Here is a 10,039-nt window from a genome sequence, read left to right on the forward strand (position 1 = left end):
GGCTGTCATTTATTGTGTTGTAGTTGTCTTTCATTGGTAAAAGAGTAATGTTGGCCTTGTTATCAAGTTAGGAAATACCTCCTCTTTTTCTGTTTTCTGGAAGAGAGTACATTAAATTGGTGTCATTTCTTCTTTAAGTGCTAAGTAGAATTTGCCATTGAGAACATCTAAGCCAAGAAAATTTTTTCTCAGTATTTATTTGTAAACTCCATTTAGAAAAAAGTTATAAGATTCTTCAGGCTATCTATTATAACTGGGAGTACTTTCAGTAGTTGGTGGTTTCTAAGGAACTGGTTCATTTATTTCTGGGTGGTTAAATTTATGGGTATAGAGTGGTTGTAATTCTTTTACTGTCTCTTAGGTCTGTGGCAATATCTTCTCTCTCTCTCCTCCTCCCCACTCTCTCTCCCTCTCTCTCTCTCTCTCTCCCTTTCTCCTTTTGTTGGTCCTGCTCCTGGGGCTTGGACTCTGGTCCTAGGCATTGTCCCTGGGCTCTTGAGCTCTTTAGTTCAAAGCTACCTCCCTACTCCTAGGCCTAAGCATTGTCCCTCAGTTCTTCAGGTCAAAGCTACCACCCTACCCCTGGAGCCTCAGACCCACTTCCTGTTTTCTAATAGTTAATTGGAGATAAGAGTTTCACGTTCTTTAGTGCCCGGGATGGCTTTGAACTGAGATCCTCAGATCTCAGCCTCCTGAGTAGCTAGGATTACAGGCATGAGCCAACATGCCTGGTTATCTTCTCTTTTCTTTTCTGATATTGTTCATTTTTATGCTCTGCCTTTTTTCTATGTCATCATGCTAGACATACATCAATTTTGTATTATCTTTCAAAAGGGTGCGAATTTGAGTTTATTGATTTTTATTTATTGTTTTTCTATTTTAAGTTTTACTGATTTCTTATCTTGTTTTTAATGTATTACTGTGCATTGTTTCCTTTCCTTGGCTCCTGAGAAGTAAGGTAAGCATATCAATTTAACTACGTTTTCTACCGTGAACATTTACTATTATGCATTTCCTTGCAATGATTCCTTTAGTTACATTTCAAAGATTTTAAAATGTTGTTATTTCTTTTTTCTATTTTTTTTCTCGTATTCCTTCTTACATGTACCAAAATCTCATATTTAGCAATGAGTTCTGGGTTGCAAAAGACGATTTACTGTTTGCACCTGTGTGTAAAGCTTTGCTACAAATTAAACAAAGACACACACACAAGTGCTCTAAATGTTGTTATTTCTTTTACATTTAAATAGATTTGTATTTTGAGCTTTTCAACAAGAAATCTTTTATAATCCACTCATGATCTGTATTATGTTTCCTAGTTTCCACTTATTCGAAAATTTTGTTTGGCTTTTGGTATTGAACTCTAGCCAGTTTCACTGGGATAAACAAATAATTTATGTTATTTCAGTTATTTCATATTTAAGAAATATTTTATGAGTCAGCACATGAATGTCCTAGGTAGATATCCCATGTACATAAAAAATAGATATTTTGCTATTTGAGGACAAACCAGTACTTACGTACTTTTCATTCTTATGTCTTTGGTGTTTTCCTTGTTATTGGTTCTTTTGATTATTGGGATATAGGTGACTAAGATCCTAACTACAAACATGTATTTGTCTGGTTCTCTTTTCAGTGCTGTCAGTTTTTATTTTATATATTTTGAAAATTTGCTTTTACTTATGTATATATTTAGATATTTTGATGAATTTATCCCACTTTATTATCATTAAGTATCTTTATCATTCATAATTCCCTCCTTGTGAAATCAGCACTTTGATACTAGAAAAGCTGATGCAATCAATTTTTTGTTTTTGATGTTTTGTGCTTATTTTTTGCAGTGTCCAGATCTCGAATCAATCTTTGTTTGCTTATGGTTTTGTTAAGATGTTCTTTCCTAATTCTGTATGTTTAATACAGAATTTGAATTTGTAGTGCAAAATTTGATGTGAGATTTAATAGTGAGAATGTGGTTAGGACATATAATTTAACCATTCTATCAACTACTATTTTTTTTTGTCCTGGGGCTTGTACTCAGGGTCTGAATACTGTCTCTGAGTTTCTTTTGCTTAAGGCTAGCTCTCTACCACTTGAACAACAGCATCATTTCTGGCTTTTTCTGTTTATGTGGTACTGAGGAATCAAACTCAGAGCTCCATGCATGCTAATTAAGCACTCTACCACTAAGCCACATTCCCAACCCCAAACTACTTTTAGTTGATGTAATTGTACCATTCTGAGTTAATGTAATTATTGATAGATTTGCCATTTTATTATTTATCTTAAGTTTACTACTTCTATTTTTTCTCCTTCCCATTCTTGCATTTTTTATTGCATTTTTATGAGTGATTTGAATTTTGTAATTTAAATGAATCTACCACAAATATTAAAATAATTTAAAGGAAGAGTATGTCAAGTAAATTTCTTATAAAATATTAATGAATATGAATATATTAGTCCTATGTTACTTATCTAGTTCTGACAATATAACTCTTTTTAAATATTTTTATTGTAATTAATAAAAGGGTTACATGATATTTACCCTACAGAAGGTGCATTAATTCACATACATTGATACCCTTTCACATGTCTTGGTCCCCATTACCCTCCCCCACCCCCCCATCTTAGTTTTCCCCCCTTCCGTATCCAATTTCAAATAACCAAATACAAATATATCCAATATATCAGATAACAAAGTGAGATACTGTAACAATATGAGATAACCAAGGGACAGCAAAAGAGATGAGAGACAACATAGTATATTAAGGACAACAATCATTCATTATATGGCTTTTGTTTCAATATCCTGGAGGTCCTTTCAATTAGCTTCATACTATATGGCCTTATGTATCAAGGTTTTGCTCTATTGCAAATCTTGCCTAGTTGATTCTTTTATCTTTCCCAACTTAAAACAGTTAATTGTTTGTTATGTGAATTTTCTCTCAATGAAATAGTATAACAAAAATGCTTCCCTCTTTAACTTCATGCTACCTACTAGCCCAATTCTGTCCCCATAGATTTTTCTATTTTAGATATATCATATAAAAAAGAATTATGACCTTTTGGATCCCGTATTTTACTGTAATGTTTCCAGGTTTCCTCCACCTTATAACATGTGTCAATACTTAATTAGTATTATGGCCAAATAATACTATCTTGTTTTTATATACTATATTTTATATATACTAAATTTGTATTCATCTATCAATAAATACTTTGGAGGTTTTCACCTTTTGGGCCATAATGCTGCTGTTATTATTTCTGTAAAAATTCCTGTGAGTATATATCTAGAACTGAATGTGGTGGCTCAAAAAGTTCGTAATTCTAGCTGGGTGTGGTGGCTCATGGCTGTAATCCTAGCTACTCAGAGGCTGAGTCTGAGGATCCCAGTTCAAAGCCAGTTGCACTCTAAAGAATGTGAGACTCTTATCTACAATTAACCACTAGAAAACGGGAAATGGGGCTGAGATTCCAGGGTAGGGTGGTAGGGTGGTAGCCTTGAGCTGAAGAGCTCAGCGACAGTGCCCAGGCCCATCACACACACACACACACACACACACACACACACACACACACACACACACGTTCTTAATTCTGTGTCTCAAATATGTAAGTCACCCTTAAGATGTTTTCCATAGTGGTACAATTTAAAATCCCATCAGCCATATATAAGGATTCCTTTTCTGTATATCATATCCTTGACATTATACCTGCTGGTGTTCAATGTGGTAATTTGGTAGTCTTGAACTGAAGAGCCTAGGAACAATGTCCAGGCCAAGTTTAAGCCCCACAACCAACCCAAAAAATAATATTTGTCCAATACAAGAAACATGAGTAAATCATATATAAAGGATAAGTTATCTTTCATGAAAAAGAAATACACAGGCACCTTTTAGGGATGCAAATATAGTCATAACACAGAATAGACCAGCATGCATAATGTCAAAAGATTTGTGTTTCACTAAATTCTGCACCTGAGAATTTTCGTTTTAGAAAATAGACCTAAAACAGAAGGTTCTTAAAATCTAAGTTTTGCTGATGATTTTTCCAGGATGGTTTTATTTTCTTATAAGCAATTACCTAACCCAAGAATCTGTTCAGTGTTGAACCTTTCAGGTCTGCATCTAGACTTTGAATCACTGTTTACAGTGCTTGCCATAGGGGAAAACTCAGAGCTTTCTTGGCATTGGTATTTACCGGGGAAGGTATAAACAAGCCAAAATGAGAACATCCTATTTTGCATTCACACATAGCCCTAAGAACTGCTGGGACTCTCTCCAGTCTCCAGTCAATGAGTACAGTATAGAACCCCACCTCTTGGAAAATCCCAGCTTGAGCTATCTGCATGATATTGCCATCTCTAGGAACCTGGGAGAGTTAGAGCCTGGGTATGCAGGCTCAAGTCTTCAAAGGGCAGATGAGATAACTGAGAGTCATGGTCACAGGATTGCAGGGCTCACTACACCTGCAAGGAATAAAACCTCATGGGAACAGCCCCTCTCATGAACAGCCATCCCTATGTGAACAGACCTTTATGTGAACATCACCTCATGTGTAAAATACCCCATGTAACTAGCACCCTAGGTAAACAGCATCCTATGTGAACAGCATTCTGTATGGACAGCACCCCACATGAAATACATCCTGTATGCACAGTAGCCTGAGTGGCCTGTATGACACATGGGAAGCATCCTCTGTGGAAAGCATCCTGAGTGAAGAGCAGCCTGCATGGACAGCAGGGTGCTCTTGTTCACCCTGTGTGAACAAGGATCTAGCCCACCGCTGGAGCACTAAGAGGCTCAAGGCATGATTTTAGGCCCAATCCCACCTCATTTTGCTGCAGACTGTCAAGAATAAAGACTTAGCTGAGGTTGGTGGACCCAGGTGAGGAGAGAACATTAAATCTCAGGACTTAGACAAAATAAAAGAGAGGACTGAGTGAATAAAGTGGGGACTTGCTACACTTACTACAGAGAGTGGACACATAGACTACTGCCCCTGTGATCTACCCATGGAGATCCCCCAGGGCAGGCCTATCAGGGAAAGGGGGTTCAGGAACATGCAGCCTTAGTCAAACAGAAACGTTTGGGAGGACTGGAAATCATCTAGCTTCTGTTGCTGCATCTGGGAAGGGGTGTCTGGTTGGGAGCCTACCTCATTTCCTTCTCAGTGATGATCCATTTAACTTCAGAGCTGCAGAGGGAGGGGGCACCACTGGCCATGATGATTGTGTATGTGAGCTCAGAGCCTACTCCTCCCTCTCAGAACCCAGACCTACCACGCCCTGCTTTTATTACCACAGAGAGCTGGCAGATTGCAGCCTAAGACATACTTGCTCTCACTCTTTCTCCAGTGATTTTAACAGGAATCCTGGCAGAGCAGTGATCCCGGAGAACCCTGAGAAACAGGTCAGGTAAAAACCAAGATATCCTCTCTCTCTCTCTCTCTCTCTCTCTCTCTCTCTCTCTCTCTCTCTCTCTCTCTCTCTCTCTCTCTCTCTCTCTCTCTCTCTCTCCCTCCTCCCCTCCCCTCCCCTCCCCTCCCCTCCCCTCCCCTCTCCTCTTCTCTTCTCCGACTCTAAGGTACAAATACTATCTCATTCTGTCTCCTCCTGGAGCACACCAGGATCGACACAGTCATGCCTTGGAAGCAGAAAAATAAGTTGTGTGTTCCTGAGAAATGCAGCAAGGCCACAAGGGAGGCTCGTTGTCTCCAGGATACACAGGTTACTATGGCAGAGGAAGATGAGACCCCCCTTTCTTTCCTCCTCCCTTTTAGGAACTGCTGCTTGATCTTGTAGTAAATTCTAGCAGTTCAGAGGGATGACAAGAGTACTCCTGCAAGTGTTTCATGCCACAAATCTGATAAAGGAGCTAGCCACAAGGCTGAGGGAATGCCAAGCACTTCTAAGGCATAATTCAAGATTATGCCTGTTAGAAAGGTTGGAAACCTTGTGGTGAAGTGCATGCTAAAAAGTATTACATGAGGGAGTCCAGAAGAAAGGTAGACATGCTCCATTTTCTCATCAAGATGAAGATATTTCTCTGTAATTCTGAAGAAAGCCTCAAAGCTGATGGTGCTAAATTGTGGGATTGGTGTGAGGAATTTGATCCAACCAGGGACTACTTTGGCCTTGTCAAAAAATTACATCTCCTCTGTGATGCAAGGCTAAGTAGTGAGATCATGCCAAGAAACAGTCTGTTGATGTCCATCTTGTGTGTGACCTCCATCAAAGGAAACTGCCAATGAAAAGGATGCACTGGGATCTGTGATAAAAAAAATAAGTCACTTTGCCTATGGAAATGTCAAGATTTTGTGTAGGAATGATATTTAGAACATCAGCAGGTGGCCAGTAGTGATCCTCCATGCTATCCCTTCCTGTGAGGCCCTCCAGCCCATCCTGAAACAAGTCAAATGAGAGTGTTTCAATGTTTGCCCAAGATCCACCATACCGTTCCTAAAGCCTTTCCAGCTTGGTATGAGGAAGCTTTAAAAGATGAAAACTAAGCCCCAGCAAGACTATCAGATACTCTTCTTACAGGTGCTTTAGCTATTACAAGTTCCAGGATTAACTGAAGCAGCTTCTCCTACTGCTAGTAAAGTCTGCAACACTTGACTTCACCTTGTCTTTGAAGAAGTGGAGAATGCAGGAAACACGATATGTATTGAATTGTTGAAATCCTTTCAACTACCTAAGACTCTACATCTATTAATGATACTGACTACAAATTTAATACTCCTTGTGAGGATTAACACTTAGTCTTACTATTAAAAAACAAATTGCAATAAACATTTCCTTTCAAATGGGAAAAATATAAACAGTAAAATAGTTTCAATTGAGAAATAAAGAAAAATAGTTAACGAGAAATTCTTGTCCTTGTTAATTCATTCTGTTCTTTGGTCAGCCTAATAAAATAAACACACCTAGATGTGTTTCCTTTATTTAAGAGCATGCAAAAAATAAATGGTAATAAATTTAACTTTCTGTTCACTGGCTTTTAAAAATTATTCTTATAACAATAACATTTGCTTTTTGAAAAATGGCATGGTAGGAATCAGGGTGGAAGAAAGCCGAAGACTGGGGCACTCTCCACAGTGTTTGTGAATCAGGTAGCAGCACTTGTGTAAAACAGAAAATTATCCACTAAGATATGAAAGACAGGTGAAAAGGAGCATTGGGCTGAAAATGATTGGGGAAAGGTCAAGATGAGAGGAGAAAGAAGTCAACTATAAATGGGTTCTGATGACAGTGCAGATTGAGACCTCAGAAAACATCAGACCCCTCAGTGAAATGATTTGCAGTTAATGTTGGTGATGGGTCAGAGGAGGGTGTAGTACTAGTAAGCAGGGCTGAGCCCCTGGGGTAGTGTTTTAGAGGCAAAACTAAGCCTCACATAGAAAGCTGCTGTAAACAATTACCTTGAGCTGATGAGAAATACCACAAAGAATCTCTATTTGTGGCAGAGAACAAAGTAGTCTATACTTTTATCTCACTACAGGTGAACACAAGGAAGAGATTCAGTATGTTTTAAACATATAATCTCTAGAGACTTTGAGATATAAGAGCAATAACCCCTTAAGGTGGGACCATCTCAAATAATTGTGCTAGTACTCTTTGCTCTTGTTTGGGAGAGTTTTAGTCCTCTCAATTATAGGGTATTTTACATTCTGTGTAGTATAATATTTGCAGAATCTGAGGGTGGCCTTGATTTTTTTCATGTTGAGTTAAATAAGTGTGATTGCAATAGCTTGGATGAAATGGAAGCTGGGAGGAGATATGAGGGAAGGAAAGAAAGAGGAAGGTAAAGAACTTACTTTTGATATATGTTCTAGTATTCTTGAGATAAATCAAGTTTGAGACTTCTCTAATTCCCAAATTAAGTAATATATCTTGTAATAGGGTTTTACTTCTGGCATTTTCTTTGGTATGGGCTAAATCATTTTTCTTTTGGCTATTTTGGTGTTCGCTGCTATACTTTGATTAAAATTACAACATGCAGGGTTGATTTGTCTGAAGTAAAAAAAGAATCATAGGAGTAAATTGCCATTTATTAAAATCACATTGTACAGATTCTGGTTCTAGATCCAGCCTGCTATTTTGATTTATCCTCGTGTACCACACCAGATATTGTCTCCCGTAAGAAATCTAGGATGAGGGGCTGGGAGTTTGGCCTAGTGGTAGAGTGCTTGCCTAGTGTGCATGAAGACCCTGGTTCAATTCCCTGGTACCACATACATAGAAATGCTGGCAGTAGTGCTTTAGCTCAAGTGGTAGAGCACTAGCCTTGAGGAAAAAGCCCAAGGACAGTGCTCAGGCCCTGAATTCAAGCACCAGGACTAGCAAAAAAATCAAACAAAAAAAAAACAACAGAAAAAGAAATCTAGGATGAATTGAAAAGTTAGTTTTCTTTTTTTTTAGAGGTCATGTCTATGCAGTTTTCACAGTTTAAAACTGCATCATATATTTTACTTATTGTTGAAATTGTTTATAACAGCTAGAAGTGGAAGTTCTCCTGACTTGTTCTATACTAGTTATTTTTTTGTTGTTTTGATTTGATTTTTGTCGGTTGTGGGGCTTGAACTCTGGGCCTGGGAACCGCCTCTGAACTCTTCAGCTCAAGGACTCTGCCTGCCCCTGGAGCCACAGGGCCACTTTTCTGCTGGTTTTCTACTGGTTTTCTGCTGGTTTTCTACTGGTTAATTGGAGCTAAGAGTCTCACTGACTTTAGTGCCTGGTGGCTTTGAACCATTATCCTCAGAGCTCAGCCTCCTGAGTCGCTAGGATTACAGGCGTGAGCCATTGCACCCAGCTGCTAATTTGCTTTTCTTTTATTTATTTTGTTTTGCATTTTTGCTGGTTCTGGGGCTTGAAATCAAGACCTGGGCTCTGTCTCTGAGCCACTCTGTGCTCAGAGATACTGCTCTACCACTTGAGACACAGCACCACTTCTGGCCTTTTCTGAATAGTTTATTGGAAATAAGAGTCTCACAGACCTTTCTGCCTAAGCTGATTTTGAATCACAATTCTCAGATTTTAGCCTCCTAAGTAGTTTGGATTACAGTCATGAGCTACCAGTGTCTGGCTATACAGTAGCTCATTTTAAAGATAAACTGTTAAATTTATACAGCAGTTACAAAAAATGTATATAGCTTAAATATAGCCCTCATTGATCTTATTCCAATGTTAACATCTTAGATATGGTAGTTTAATTATCATAACCAGGCAATATATACTGTCATAATAACATTAACTGAATTATCTTTAGATAATATCACCACTTTCTACTAAATATCCTAATAAGTATACCATCTCTCCAAAGACCCTAATAAAATCCCACCTTGTTTCCATTTCTTAGAATTGATTCTGTTCATTATTTTATATGATCATATGCACATAGTTATTGAGGCTTTGTGATCCACTCCTATGAATGTTTTCCTTTGGCTCACTGTGTGACTGTTAAGAGACCTGTATAATTTATCAAGTCCCAGTGTATTTTTGTTTTTACCATCCAATGTGTTTACCCGTGGATTTATTTTATTTATTTATTTTTTGCCACTCAGGAACTGACTGCTGCCCTTGGGCTTTCTCAAGGCTAGAGCTCTACCACTTAAGCCACAGCGCCGTTTCTGGCTTTTTTATGTATGTGGGTACCAGGGAATCAAACCTGAGTCTTCGTTCATGCTAGGCAAGCACTCTACCACTAAGCCAAACTCCTGTCTCCTCTCTGTAGATATGTAGGCACAATCTAGGTTTCATAAATGAAAGAAAGCATGTAACTTATGTTTATTTGGCTCTGGTTGACTTAGCTTAATATAATTTTTTGCAAGTCTTTCCATTTACTTTCTGATGGAAGAGTAGAATTTCTGTGTGTGTGTGTGTGTGTGTGTGTGTGTGTGTGTGTGTGTGTGTGTGCTATATTTGCTTGATCTACTGAAGGAAGTCTGGGTTGATTCCATATCTTGGCTATGACAAACAATACTGCAATGAACATGGTTGTACCTCTAGTAGCTTTAGTGTGGTATTATTTGTTTTTATTGC

General features: G+C 38.3%; 1 non-coding gene across 1 annotated transcript; it reads right to left on the minus strand.

Moving 5' to 3' along the window:
- Nucleotides 1–1,087: 1,087 nt before the first annotated feature.
- Nucleotides 1,088–1,217, minus strand: LOC150040503 (small nucleolar RNA SNORA40). Its single transcript, XR_016533963.1, has one exon. It is a non-coding gene; the product is annotated as a small nucleolar RNA SNORA40 (small nucleolar RNA).
- Nucleotides 1,218–10,039: the final 8,822 nt, after the last annotated feature.

Source organism: Megascapheus bottae, chromosome X (assembly GCF_031878675.1).
Source record: "Megascapheus bottae isolate mThoBot1 chromosome X, mThoBot2.hap1, whole genome shotgun sequence".
NCBI lineage: Eukaryota > Metazoa > Chordata > Mammalia > Rodentia > Geomyidae > Megascapheus > Megascapheus bottae.